The sequence below is a fragment of the Symphalangus syndactylus genome, chromosome 14 (genome assembly GCF_028878055.3).
Source record: "Symphalangus syndactylus isolate Jambi chromosome 14, NHGRI_mSymSyn1-v2.1_pri, whole genome shotgun sequence".
Taxonomy (NCBI): Eukaryota; Metazoa; Chordata; class Mammalia; order Primates; family Hylobatidae; genus Symphalangus; species Symphalangus syndactylus.
Genome location: NC_072436.2, coordinates 63,533,156 through 63,548,368, shown reverse-complemented (window position 1 = coordinate 63,548,368; position 15,213 = coordinate 63,533,156). Strand labels below are relative to the sequence as shown.

The following is a 15,213-nucleotide window of genomic DNA, read 5'->3' as shown; positions in this document are numbered from 1 at the left end:
GCATGCAGAGCTGCATTTCCCGAGGGAAGGGGACCTTTTTCTTTGGTCAGAGTGTTACTGGCCACAGGTTCTTGGGCTGTCAATGCGATAGAAATTGTCATGAGGCCAAAAGAGTTTTCCCAACAAGGCTTTATTGGAGCTTATGCCCTTATCCCTCAGGCATGAGGGAGGAAGCATGGGAGAGGGAGGATTCTCTGGCTGACTCCTTGAAATGAGCTGGTAGGGATTTTTTTATTAAGCAAATTGCAGGAATTGATATCAACATAGAGAATGTGGGCTGGGCTGGATAGAGCATGTGAGGGGTAGGGGATGTGGGTCAGTTTATCTGCTGGCAATGGTTGTCTTGAGTCATGGGCCACATAGTGTTCTGGTTGGTGGCAGCAAGGCTGTAAATCAGTTGTTTAGCATTCCTCCCTGAGGTGAGGACATTCGCAACTTTGGTTGGATATGTTGGATTTCCCAGGGCCAGTTTCTGGAATTATTTAAGTAAAATAATTAAACATTCTTTATTCTTTTAAACATTATGACAGTGCGGAAAAACAGTATGGCTATTTTCTTTGCATGACTGTTAGCAGGTATGTCAGTGAAGTAGTAATGTGGGTTTTGTGATCAGTGGGAATGCATGAAAGAATGCTGTAGTGGGGATGAGCTGAAGCCAAGTCCTGTCCCTGCTGTCTCAGAAGCAGACACAAGCTCCGGTGGCTCACACCTGTAATCCCAGCACTTTGGGAGGCCGAGGTGGGTAGATCACGAGGTCAGGAGATCGAGACCATCCTGGTTAACACAGTGAAACCCCATCTACTAAAAACACAAAAAATTAGCCGGTCGTGGTGGTGGGCGCCTGTAGTCACAGCTACTCGGGAGGCTGAGGCAGGAGAATGGCGTGAACCCGGGAGGCGAAGCTTGCAGTGAGCCAAGATCGCGCCACTGCACTCCAGGCTGGGCGACAGAGCGAGACTCCATCTCAAAAAAAAAAAAAAAGCTGACACAAGCTCCCCGAGCAGTGATGCCTCCACCCAAGAACACAGCTTTTGCTGAATTACCCTCCCGAAGAAGAATGTTTTGCCTAATTCACATAAAGGTCCTATGTAGTCAGGCCTCCAAAACTTCTCCAAACATTTTCTTTCTACTGCTTTGAGAATTGTTTGCATTTAGTTTGAGAGTTTTTGTTTTCTAGGACAGTATCTGTTTTCTGTGAAAATCAGAAAAGGAAGTAATACCTGATGTAAGTTTAAGTTTTTTTTCTTGTGAAATACACAAAGATAAAATGCACAAAATATAAATCATAATTTCTTGAACTGTGAGGAAGTGAAAAGTCATGCAGTCACCACTCCCATCCAGAAGAGGAGCATCACCAGCTCCCACAGACCCTTCCTGTGACTTTCCCATCATAACCCTCAGTACTCCCTAAGATAACCATTGTCCTCAATTCTCCTTCCAGATTTTTACAAAAGTATGCATCCCTAAGTACTATGTTAGTATTGCTTGCATTTGAATTTTCTTACAAATAGAATAAAAAACTATGTAATATTTGCATCTAGCTTTTTTTACACGGTATTGAGTCAGTGACATTTATCCTCATTGTTGCATATAGCTGTAATTTGTTCATTTTCTTCACCATTTGGTAACCCGTTGTAGGATTATACCATTATTTATCCATTTGATTATTGATGGACAGTTGAGTCATTTCCAGTTTGGAGCTATTATGAATAGCACCATTATGTTCTTGTGCATATTTCCTGAAACACATACGTTCTCATTCCTTCTGGATACATGCTTAAGAATGGAATTCCTGGGCCATAGGGTATGCATACAATCTAGTGGATAGTGCCAAACAGATGACTGAAGTAATTGTATAATTTATGTTCCTCCAGCAATTTATGAGAGGTTTATTTCTCTGCATTCTCATCAACACTTGGTATTGTCAGTCTTTTTACTCAAGGTCATGTGGGTAATGTGTAGTACTGTCTCACTGTGGTTTTGATTTGCATTTTCCTGTTGGCTGGGGAGCCTGAACACCTTTTCATATGCAAATAGATACCTTCTTTAAAATTGGCAATTCCTACTGCATTCTTAAATATTTTGCTAAAACTTTGGAAGATTCCAGCACCATAATACTCCCTTCCCAGGCTGAAGCTTTTTTTTTTTTTTTTTTAATTTTATTACTATTATACTTTAAGTTTTAGGATACATGTGCACAATGTGCAGGTTTGTTACATATGTATACAAGTGCCATGTATACATGTGCTGCACCCATTAACTCGTCATTTAGCATTAGGTATATCTCCTAATGCTATCCCTCCCCGCTCCCCCAACCCCACAACAGTCCCCAGAGTGTGATGTTCTGCTTCCTCTGTCCGTGTGTTCTCATTGTTCAGTTCCCACCTATGAGTGAGAACATGTGGTGTTTGGGTTTTTGTCCTTGCTATAGTTTACTGAGAATGACGGTTTCCAGTTTCATCCATGTCCCTACAAAGGACATGAACTCATCATTTTTTATGGCTGCATAGTATTCCATGGTGTATATGTGCCACATTTTCTTAATCCAGTCTATCGTTGTTGGACATTTGGGTTGGTTCCAAGTCTTTGCTATTGTGAATAGTGCCGCAGTAAACATGTGTGCATGTGTCTTTATAGCAGCATGATTTATAATCCTTTGGGTATATACCCAGTAATGGGATGGCTGGGTCAAATGGTATTTCTAGTTCTAGATCCCTGAGGAATCGCCACACTGACTTCCACAATGGTTGAACTAGTTTACAGTCCCACCGACAGTGTAAAAGTGTTCCTATTTCTCCACATCCTCTCCAGCACTTGTTGTTTCCTGACTTTTTAATGATGGCCATTCTAACTGGTGTGAGATGGTATCTCATTGTGGTTTTGATTTGCATTTCTCTGATGGCCAGTGATGATGGGCATTTTTTCATGTGTTTTTTGGCTGCATAAATGTCTTCTTTTGAGAAGTGTCTGTTCATATCCTTTGCCCACTTTTTGATAGGGTTGTTTGTTTTTTTCTTGTAAATTTGTTTGAGTTCATTGTAGATTCTGGATATTAGCCCTTTGTCAGATGAGTAGGTTGCAAAAATTTTCTCCCATTTTATAGGTTGCCTGTTCAGTCTGATGGTAGTTTCTCTTTGCTGTGCAGAAGCTCTTTAGTTTAATTAGATCCCATTTGTCAATTTTGGCTTTCGTTGCCATTGCTTTTGGTGTTTTAGACATGAAGTCCTTGCCCACGCCTATGTCCTGAATGGTATTGCCTAGGTTTTCTTCTAGGGTTTTTATGGTTTTAGGTCTAACATGTACGTCTTTAATCCATCTTGAATTAATTTTTGTATAAAGTGTAAGGAAGGGATCCAGTTTCAGCTTTCTATATATGGCTAGCCAGTTTTCCCAGCATCATTTATTAAATATGGAATCCTTTCCCCATTGCTTGTTTTTGTCAGGTTTGTCAAAGATCAGATGGTTGTAGATATGTGGCATTATTTCTGAGGGTTCTGTTCTGTTCCATTGATCTATATCTCTGTTTTGGTACCAGTACCATGCTGTTTTGGTTACTGTAGCCTTGTAGTATAGTTTGAAGCCAGGTAGCCTGATGCCTCTGGCTTTGTTCTTTTGGCTTAGGATTGACTTGGTGATGCGGGCTCTTTTTTGGTTCCATATGAACTTTAAAGTAGTTTTTTTCAATTCTGTGAAGAAAGTCATTGGTAGCTTGATGGGGATGGCATTGAATCTATAAATTACCTTGGGCAGTATGGCCATTTTCAGGATATTGATTCTTCCTACCCATGAGCATGGAATGTTCTTCCATTTGTTTGTATCCTCTTTTATTTCATTGAGCAGTGGTTTGTAGTTCTCCTTGAAGAGGTCCTTCACGTCCCTTGTAAGTTGGATTCCCAGGTATTTTATTCTCTTTGAAGCAATTGTGAATGGGAGTTCACTCATGCTTTGTCTCTCTGTTTGTCTGTTATTGGTGTATAAGAATGCTTGTGATTTTTGTACATTGATTTTGTATCCTAAGACTTTGCTGAAGTTGCTTATCAGCTTAAGGAGATTTTGGGCTGAGACAAGGCTGAAGCTTTTGAGGGAGATGGGGATGGAAAATGAAAGAAGCTAGCAAGAAAAACCCAGCCTCAGCCAAGATCCATCCCAGATAGTAAATTAGCAGGTCTGGGAGTCTCTGTCATGTCAGCAGTCAGATGTCTTAAAACCAGAATCTACCCAGAGTATATGTATCCTGTATCTTTGCCATTACCTTCTTTTCACTTTATGTTAAAAAAGAAAAATAATCCCAGCACTTCGAGAGGCCGAGGGGGCAGGATTGTTTGCGCCCAGGAGTTTGAGGCTGCAGTGAGCTGAGATAGCACCACTGTACTGCAGAGTGGGTTGGAAAAAACAAAAAAGAAAAGAAAAACCTGTCATGCTACTGACCCATAATAGAGGCTCCCAAAGTATAAACTCGCCTCAGACCCTTGTTTGTTCTTCCTGCTACCCTGTCCACTCTGCCTCCGCCCTGTTTCAAGGATGGACCATGCCATGAAGGAAGGCCCCTTGTTTACAGCCTCCCCCAGCCCGTCAGCCACCCTGCCGAGGACACGGGAAAGAATAAGAAGCCATAAGAACCAATAGCTATGGCTTCTTACTCTTTCCTGTGTCCTCGGCAGCGTGGCTGACGGGCTGGGGAGGCTGTAACCAAGGGGCCTTCCTTCATGGCAGTTGAACAATGTGAACACTTGGACACAGGAAGGGGAACATCACACACGGGGGCCTGTTGTGGGGTGGGGGGAGGGGGGAAGGATAGCATTAGGAGATACACCTAATGTAAATAATGAGCTAATGGGTGCAGCACACCAACATGGCACATATATACATATGTAACAAACCTACACGTTGTGCACATGTACCATAGAACTTAAAGTATAATAAAAATATATATAAAAAAATAAATAAATATCAGGAAGCAGAAAGAAAGAAAAAAAAAGAATAAGAAGTCAGAGGGAGGCGGCTGCCTGCAGGAGGTTTAGCGTAAAGAAAATAGGAATGGTAATGGGAAATTGAAGAAAACATTTAAAAAGAGCTGTCATTCAAGAATGACACCACTGATGCCGCCTGTGCTGTCCCCCACCTGACAGAAATGGACCGAGGCAGCTGCCAGAGTGGATATGAAAAGACAATTCACATTTTTAGAAGGAGTGGCCTTCTATGATGTAACCTTGTTGTAATGCAGGGAAGAGACAGACAATAAGATGTTTCCAGTCACGATCACAAGAACAATATTTCCTGCTGGAGTGATTTTTTTTTGTTTTTGTGAACATTTTGGATTAGTTTTCAAAACATTTTACGTTTGATGAAACTCAAAACTCATTTTGCCTGTAGTACTTTTCATTCATCATGAAATCTCTGTAAAATTAGAAATATGAACGTGTCTGCTTTATTTACCCTTCACAAAATCTGTCTAGACCTGTTTGTCTGAGACACCTCATAGTCTTGTTCTCTCAGAATTAGGAAGCCAAAAATAACTGGTGAAAACTTTTTGAAAACCAGGAACCGTGTGTACTTGACTTAAAGTAACTTTCCTTTTATTTCATCAAAGTATAGCGTGAAAGGTTATGTTACATCCCTCCATATATATATATATTTTTTTATTTCAACTTTAGTTATAGATTCGGGGGTGAGTGGGCAGGTTTGTTACAATGGTATATTGCGCGATGCTGAGGCTTGAATTATGGGTCCCATCACCCAGGTAGTAAGCATAGTACTCTGTAGGTAGGTTTTCAACCCACGCCTTCTTCCCTTCCTCCCTTGTCTAGTAGTCCCCAGTATCGTTGCCATCCATGTGGCTTTTTTTGGAGACGGATTTTTTTTTTTTTTTTTTGAGACAGAGTCTCACTCTGTCACCCAGGCTGGAGTGCAGTGGCACAGTCTCAGCTCACTGCAACCTCTGCCTCCCAGGCTCTAGCAATTCTCCTGCCTTAGCCTCCCAAGTAGCTGGGACTACAGGCACACCCCACCACATCTGGCTAATTTTTGTATTTTTAATAGAGACAGGGTTTCACCATGTTGCCTAGGCTGGTCTGGAATTCCTGACCTCAGGTGATCCGCCCACCTCGACCTCCCAAAGTGCTGGGATTACAGGTTCGCACCTGTAATATATATAAAGGGCCACTGCATACATATATATAAAAAGGGCCACCACACCTGGCCCTTTATATCCATATGTACTCAATGTTTAGCTCCCACTTCTAAGTGAGATGTGGTATTTGGTTTTCTGTTCCTGCATTAGTTTGCTTAGAATAATGGCCTCCAGCTGCATCCATGTTTTTGTTCTTTTCTATGGACATGATTTTTGTTCTTTTTTATGGCTGTGTAGTATTTCATGGTGTATATTTACCACATTTTCTTTATCCAACCCACTGTTGATGAGTACTTAGGTTGATTTTATGTTTTTTTCTACTGTGAATAGTTCTGCAATGAATGTATGAGTGGTAGAATGATTTATTTTTCTTTGGGTATATACCTAGTCATGGGATTGCTGGGTCAAATGTTAGTTCTATTTTTAGTACTTTGAGAAATCTCCAAATTGCTTTCCACAGGGGCTGAACTAATTTTATTCTCACCAGCAGTGTATAAGCATTTCTTTTTCTCCGTGGCCTTGCTAGCATCTGCTATTTTTTGACTTTTTAATAATAGCCTCCTGGCTAGTGTTAGATGGTATCTCATTGTGGTTTTGATTTGTATTTCTTTGAAGATTAGGGATGATGAACATGTTTTCATGTTTATTGAATGTGTATGTCTTCTTTTCAGAGGTGGCTGTTCATTTACTTTGCCTATTTTTTAATGGGGTTATTTGGTTTTTGCTTGTGGATTTGTTTAAGTTCTTATAGATTCTGGATATTAGATGCATAGTTTGTGAATATTTCTTCCCATTCTATAGGTTGTCTGTTTACTCTGTTGACAGTCTTTTGCTGTGAAGGAGCTCTTTAGTTTAGTTAGATCCCACTTGTTAATTTTTTATTTTGCTGCACTTGCTTTTGGGGACTTAGCCACAAATTCTTTGCCAAGGCCAATGTCGAAAAAGCTATTTCCTAGGTTTTCTTCTAGGATTTTTATAGTTCGAAGTCTTATATTTAAATCTGTAATCCATTTTAGTTAATTTTTATATGTAGTGACAGGTAGAGGTCTAGTTTCTATCTTCTGCATATGGTCAGCCAGTCATCCCAGCAGCATTTGCTGAATAGCGAATTCTCTTCCCATTGCTTGTTTTTGTCAAAGATCAGATGATTATAGGTTTGCAGCTTTATTTCTGGATACTCTAACTTGTTCCACTGGTGTATGTGTCTGGTTTTATACCAGTATCATGCTATTTTGGTTACTGTAGCCTCAGAATATAACATGAACTCAGGCAATGCGAGTCTCCAGCTTTGAGCTTCTTACTTAGGATTGCTTTGGCTATTCACACTCTGTTTTGGTTCCATATGAATTTTAGAATACTTTTTTCTAATTCTTTGAAAAATGACATTTGTAGTTTGATAGGAATACCATTGAATCTGTAAAGTGCTTTGGGCAGTATGGCCATTTGCATGATACTGATTTTTCCAATCCATGAGCATGGAATGTTTCTCCATTTATTTGTGTCATAGCTGGTTTCTTTCAGCCTCCTTCCATATATTGTTCAGCTCCAGGTAATGTTATAGGTGCTGGGGGCCGGGCGCGGTGGCTCACGCCTGTAATCCCAGCACTTTGGGAGGCCGAGGTGGGGGGATCACGAGGTCGGGAGATCGAGACCATCCTGGCTAACATGGTGAAACCCCGTCTCTACTAAAAAATACAAAAAATTAGCCGGGCGTGGTGGTATGCGCCTGTGGTCCCAGTTGCTTGGGAGGCTGAGGTAGGGGCATGGCGTGAACCCAGGAGGCGGAGCTTGCAGTCAGCCAAGATCACGCCACTGCACTCCAGCCTGGGCGACAGAGCAAGACTCCATTTCAAAAAAAAAAAATATGTATTGTAGGTGCTGGGGATTCCACAGTGAATGAAACAGGCAACAGTCCCTGCTCTCATGGAACTTACATCCTCATGGGGTCTGGCAGTTAACTGAAATAAAAGGTAACATATGTACCGTATTTGAAGGTTGTATTGCTGTGGAGAGAAATAAAGCAGGGAAGGAGAATTGGGAATGTTGAGTGAATGGTACAATTTATACACAGTGGTCAGGGAGATGGCATTCGAGCACTTGCTCCCCTCTCTTCAAGGGCTTTGGTGTCTGCATGAAGGTTTATTTCCCACCAAGGACTAGGTTTGGAGGGTCAGAGTAAGGAGGTCATCACTGTCGTGACTGTGCCCAAAGAAGCTGAAGTGACACACAGTGGCCGACCCAGGTCAGCAGCACTGGGAAGTGAGCATCGCAGCCAGACCCACCTGCCGAGCCCTGGGCCATCTGCCTGACATCTCGAGTGGCCCATGATTGAGACCCAGTGAAAGGATGTGAGTTTGCCCCCGCTACAAAGTGAGGCCCAGTTCACTAAGCTCAAAATGGCGCTCCTAGGAGACCCTTCCACACATTCTGCTCAACTCATACATACTGGTGTTGTTTTGGAATAAGTCACTCCTGAAAAGGCCCTCTAAATTACTCTCAGTCCTCAAATTTCATACTCCTTATGTGTGTTGGCTGTTTTCCAAGTCAAGGGTAGGCCTGACTCAGATAATTCCTACCCCTCCCTTTCTTTCATCTGAAAGTCTAGTTTAAGCTCCTAGTTTTCTATTACGATAGAGAGATTTCCATTTGTAATTTCCAGTAAGAATTCTGAAGGGACAGAAAGTCGGGAGGGTAGGTGTGACAGGAAGAATTCTAAAAATAACCCCCGTGACTCTCCCTGGTAGAATGTCCTCCCCTTTATATGACACAGGGAGATGGTCTGGATGTGCCCAACTAATCACAAAGCCCTGTAGAAGCCAAGTGATATCTCTGGCTTGTTGCAAAAGTTGGGGAAATTCAAAGCATGAGAAGGACTCTGATTGTTCTTGGTGGTTTGAAGGAGGGGGGCACATGAGGAGGAGCCGAGAAGGGCCCCTGGCTGACAGCCAGCAGGAAACAGGGACTTTCTAGCACTAAAGCATTAGTGCTGAGGACCTAGCCATGCCCAGAAATTGCCATGTGGGTGCTCTGGAGTTTTGAGGTTGACAACTGCAAGTTGTGTGTGGTGCCACCGGGTCCTTTGTTCTCTCTCCCTGTCTTGATGCCCTCAGACCTCAGCCAGGCGAAGGATGCTCAGTTTGCTTTGCCTTTTGCTTTCCCTCAGCTGGGGGATCTTGGGCTGGAAGTCACTCTGATGAACATGTGGAATTCAGCTCTAAGTCTCTCCTAAGTCCTCTGTTACCTCCCAGGAGGCATGATGAGGCATAGCTACCCTTCACCTCCATGAGTGGCATGAAGATACATGCAAGTATCTTTTAGATGAAAATATATACTGGTATTTACTGTTATTTGAATTCCTATTTGGTTCTTGCATTTCAGATCATCAAAAGAAGGAAGAGTTTAGATAGGGATTTACTTGAAAATGTATCTATATCTGTTCCACTTTTGAAATTGTATGGCCAGAATTCAGATAGCAAGGGATACCTACACTATCATTAAAGGACAGATGACGTCTTTGAACCAGGTTTTAACCCGTTAGCTCAGACCTATATCTTCTTTTCTTTTGGAAAAAAAAATAATCAGTCTTTGTGTGTCCACACTGAATTTTGCTTTGAATCTGGAAAGAACACCCACATTGCAGGCAACTTCTGTTGTTCTGAGTTCCCACAAACAAGCACTAAAATCTGCTTAGCCAATAGCAAGCAGCCTCTAAAATATCAGGTCACTTGGGGCTCTGTTTCTTATTTTCTTTTTTGAGGCATATCTCTTGAAGGCTACACACACAATTTAAAGAACATAAAGCCTTTGATTTATTTATTGCCATCAGAGTGGTCCTTTCCCTGACTTAGATGATAGAGTCTCAATAGCAGATGTGCGGCACTGTGGGCTTCCACTCTATTGAGGCCTTTTCTACCCACTTTCTCTGCTTCTATACCGTTTCTGACACAGTGGTTTGTGAAGACATTTTCAGTGGCACAGGTGTTGTCCTACAACCTGAGACAACAGTGGAGTTTGTTTGCAAAATAAAGATGCAAGGCTTTCCCATGTTGTGGGAGACACAATCCTCTCCTGGTGGCCGTGTTTCTGGTTGTTTTTTTCTCATGAGCCAGTGTGCTGTGGGGCATCCGCTCCCACTCTCAGTGGTGTGTGCATCCCCAGAGGTATGAAACTTCAAGGAATAAAAGTGGCTGAACAAAAATATCGAAGTGTGTAGAGACCTGTCAGACTGTTTGCACAGCAGATGGGGAGGGACACAATTCTCCCACCTTAGTCTGCACAAACACCAAAGAAGCAGCCCTGACAAGTCTAAGCTGGGCCCATCCCCAATTCCTTGGGAATTTTGGAAATAAAACTGAGATTACTCTAAAATATAAAGCCCAGATGCTATTGGCAGCCATGTTTTTGCCTCTGTGCAGAAAAGAGTTAACCCAGTAGGCCTGGGATGGCTCTCTTTAGCAAGGCTGCTTGCAAGGCTGGCCCTTGGCTGGCATCTGGGAACTGGGATTACAGGAGGGTTCCCATTGTTTCCAGAACTGATGAGAGGGGCTCACGGTGCTGAAACTGTTTGTGCAAACACATGGTATGTGCTGAACAGCAGCTTTCCTTTGGGGAGTCTGGAATGTAGTATGTGCTGGGCAGAAGGGGATCGATGCCGAGTCCCTAGTGAGCTTCCCTGGTTGGCAGCATTTTTTTTTGAGATGGAGTTTCACTCTTGTTGCCCAGGCTGGAGTGCAATGGCACCGTCTCGGCTCACCACAACCTCCGCTCCCGGGTTCAAGTTTCTCCTGCCTCAGTCTCCTGAGTAGCTGGGATTACAGGCATGTGCCACCACACCCAGCTGGTCTCAAACTCCCGACCTCAGGTGATCTGCCTGCCTCGGCCTTCCAAAGTGCTGGGATTACAGGCATGAGCCCCTGTGCCCAGCCGGTTGGCAGCATTTCACATGTGTTGTCATGGCTTGTTGCCAGGGGAATTAAACGTGTCCATGACTGCTGGGGAGGATTCTTGGAAGCGCATGCCTGGTTTCCTGGGGACTTCATGCCCCACACCTTTTTCCTTTGCTGATCTGGCTTTGTGTCCTTTCGCAGTAATAAATCTGTGAATAGCTGTGGCCATGACTCCATGCTGTGTCCTGTGGGTCATTCCCCTGATCATTGAACACAGGCTTTTTATTGAGCCTTAAAAAGGAGTAAGGCACTGACACAGGCTGCAGTATGAATGTTCCCCAAAGACGTGTTGCCAGGTGAAAGAGCTGGGTGCAAGATCTACATCTTGTACGCGTCCATTTATAAGAAATTTCCAGAATAGGCAAATTCACAGAAACAGAAAGCTGATGAGTGGTTGCCAGAGGCTGAAGAGAGAGGGGAATAGGGAGTGAAGTGGCTGCTGAGTGGGTACAGGGTTTTCTGTTGTGTGATGAAAATGTTCTGGAACTAGGTAGTGGTGATGGTTACACAACATTGGGAATGTACTAAAAGCCACTGAACTATACACTTTAAACTGGTTTAAAATGGTGAAAGTGATATATTAATTTTACCTTAATTTTTTTTAAAAAAAAACAGTGTTATGAACAGACACGATGGCTCATGCCTGTAATCCCAACACTTTGGGGGGCCAAGGCAGGAGGACTGCTGAGACCAGGAGTTCAACACCAGCCTGGGCAACATAGCAAGGCCCTATCTTTACCAAAAAAAAAAAAAAAAAATAGCCAGCTATGGTGGTGTACACCTGTGGTTCCAGCTATTCAGGAGGCTGAAGACAGAGACTTACGTGAGCCCAGAAGTTCAAGGCCTCTGTGAGCTATGATCGCACCACTGCACTCCAGGAGCCTGGGCAACAGAGAGAGACCCTGTCTCTGGGAAAAAAAAAGTGTGCCATGATGATGAATATCACTTACCATGCATTTTTATGCTTATGCTAAATAGTTGTGAAATAGTGCCAAATTTTGTAAAGTAAGTTCCTAGAAGTGAATTTGTTTTTGCAAAAGGGTGTGTTACACTTTCCATTTTAATATATGTTCTCAAATTGCCTTCATTAAGGTTATTTAGTTTACACTTCTCTATACAGTGTACAAGATTATACATTCCCAATACTGGATACACCTACTCTTTTTATCTTTTTCAGCCTAAGAGGAGAAAATGGCATTTGTTTTAATTTTTCATTGCAGATGAAGGTGAAGCACTTTTTATCAACTTGTTAGTCATTTATATCTTTCTTCTGCGAATTACTAGTACAGTTGCTTTGCTTGCTTTTCTATTTGTATGTTCATCTTTTTTCCTCAAAATTTGTGATAGCTCTTTTTGGTTTTCTTTTGGTGTTATTTTTATCAAAGTTCTGCGTGCCCATAATCAGGTATGCAGAGATCCTGATGAGCAAAGCAGTCAGCCCGGCCTGAGAGCTCTGCTTCCTGCTCCCCAGAGTCAAGCATTTTCAAGTCACCTTGCTGATTTTTTGTTGTCATTTACCTCTACGTTGCTAACTAGCACGTTTATCAACTGCTATTTCTAGTTTTTCATTTTAGATGTTGTATTTTGATCTCCTACTGTGAAAGATGAGGGTTTATTTCTTTTTCACTCCCACCCCCCATGCTTCTTGTCTTTGCATTCTCTCATGGTTGTGCATATCTGTATTTCACATTAAGATGCTGTGAGTGTCATTCATAGATTAGCCATGTAGTAGTATACACTGCTGCAGCTTTTTCTTTTACACAGCCTGTTACTTGCCCTACACTTAAAATCATCTTGTTTTTGTCTGTTTACTTAGTTTTATATGTAAATGACACTCATTCAACCGTAACTCTTTGTGAGATATCCCCACACATCACAGGGGTCAGGGATTGCAGCAGTGTTATCCTGAGGAGATCTCTCTGGAACCTCTGACCTCTTCCATCATGGCCGCCCTCTATGCCTGGTGCACAGAGTCCCTGTTAGTTCTTTGCCTCTCTCTTTTTTGATCTTCGGTATCCTACATCCTATTCTTTTTTTTTCCCTTTTTTTTCCTTTCAGTATCTCCATGAGAATGGGTTCATAGAAGGTAAAATTTTATGACCTCACAGCTTTGTTTTACCCTGATGCTTGATGGTTTCCTTAGGTATAAGATTTTAGGTCAGAAACTATTTTCATTAATAATTTTGTGGGCATTGCTCCATTGTCTTCTGTTTGCCAATGTTGCAGCAAGAACAAAATGATTACAATCCTTTGTGATTTTTTTTCCTCTGCAAAAGCTCATAGGAGGTTCTGGTTGTCCCCAGGATTCTAAAATTTCAGGGTGATGTGCCTTGCTCTATAGCTTAAGTTTTGTCTTTTCTATCATGCTAGGCACTCACTGCACCCTTTCAATATGGTAATTCATGACTTTATTTTCTGGAATTATTTCATTGGTAATTTCTTCTACTCTGTTTTGTTTTTCTGGAAGTCCCCCTGGCCTGGCCCTCTGATTATCATATTCTTTTTTTCCCCTATTTCTATCTCTTTGCATTACAGTTTTGTTTTCTAGGAGGCTTCCCTAACTTTAACCTTCCAAATTCTATTAAATGCTTAATTTTGCATTTTTTTTGCTTTTGCATCATTTTGATTGTTTTTTAATTGTGAAGTATACAAAGGATAAAATTTACCATCTTAACTATTCTTAAATGTACAGTTCAGTATCGTTGAGTATATTCTCATTATTGTGTAACCAATCTCTAGAACGTTTTCATTTTGCAAAACTTAAATTCTATACCCATTAAACACTAATCTGACATTCCCCTCTTCCCCTAGCCTCTGGCAGCAGCCATTCTACTTTGTATCACTATGAATTTAACCACTTTAGGAACCCCATATAGATGGAATCATGCGGTATTTGTCCTTTTGTGTCTGGTATATTTTACTTAGCATGATGTCCTCAAGGTTCATCCATGTTATAGCATGTGTCAAAATTTCCTTCCTTTTTAAGACTGAATGAAATTCCATTGATTATATTTGCTATCATATTTTTAACTTCTAGGATTTCTTTTTTATTCCCTGAAATTTTTTATAGCATCCTGTTCTTGTTTCACAGATACAATGTTACATATGAATTTCACTGAGGATTGTAGGTTGATTTTACCACTAAATCTCTCTAGGCAGATTGTTTCCTACAGTCTCTTTGTTCCATTGGTATCTTTAGGTCTCTATCTTTATGCTTGGGGTTCGACTGCTCATGTTTAGGTGGAGGCTCTGCAAAGCTGACCCCTTCCCTGGCCTGTGTATGAGGCCTGCGACTATGGTCTTCATAGTAGAGAGCTGTTCCTGTGGCATATCCATGACGAACTTCTGATGTCAGTGTCTTTAGGTGGTCCTTCCTCTTGGGCACATCCATTCTCCGGAGAAAGGCCTTCCAGTCTCCTGCAGGAGGACATCAACCTGGCAACCAGAATTGTGGGACCTAATCAGAAAAGAGGCCTGGGGGCCAGGCACAGTGGCTCACTCCTGTAGTCCCAGCACTTTGGGAGTCCGAGGTGGGTGGATTGCTTGAGGCCAGGAGTTCAAGACCAGGCTGGCCAACATGGTGAAACCTCATCTCTACTAAAAACATTAGTGGGGCATGGTGGTGCACACCTGTAGTCCCAACTGCTTGGGAGGCTGAGGCATGAGAATCTCTTGAACCAGGGAGGTGGAGGTTGCAGTAAGCCGAGATCGTGCCACTGCACTCCAGCCTGGGTGACACAGCGAGACTCTGTCAAAAAAAAAAAAAAAAAAAAAAAAAAAAGAAGAGGCCTGGGGGTGGAGAGTGACTACCTCAGCCCTCACCATGTAAATTCACTTAATTCCCTTGTTTTCACTGCATCACTCATGCCTCAACTGCTCACTGTCCTCTGGGTGTGCACAGAAGAGAGAGCGTTTGGAGCTTTGGCTGCTCTGTAAACAGATCTCCAACCCAGTCTTCCTGTTTTTAACCACCTTCATTCCCCCACCTGAAGCACCTCTTGCCACCAATTTCCTGTGTCTTTGAGGGATTTTGCACCATAAATCAGGTTGGGTCTTTGCCCTTCCCCACTGCTGGCTTGGGATTTAGTTTGCTTATGTCTGTTATGTTAGTTATCTCTTGTCCGTCGACTTTTCAGC

General features: G+C 42.3%; 1 protein-coding gene across 12 annotated transcripts in view; it reads left to right on the top strand.

Annotated features, from left to right (window-relative positions):
* SPECC1 (sperm antigen with calponin homology and coiled-coil domains 1) overlaps positions 1-15,213 on the top strand; it is a 304,891-nt gene that overhangs the window by 239,964 nt on the left and 49,714 nt on the right. The window lies entirely within an intron of this gene.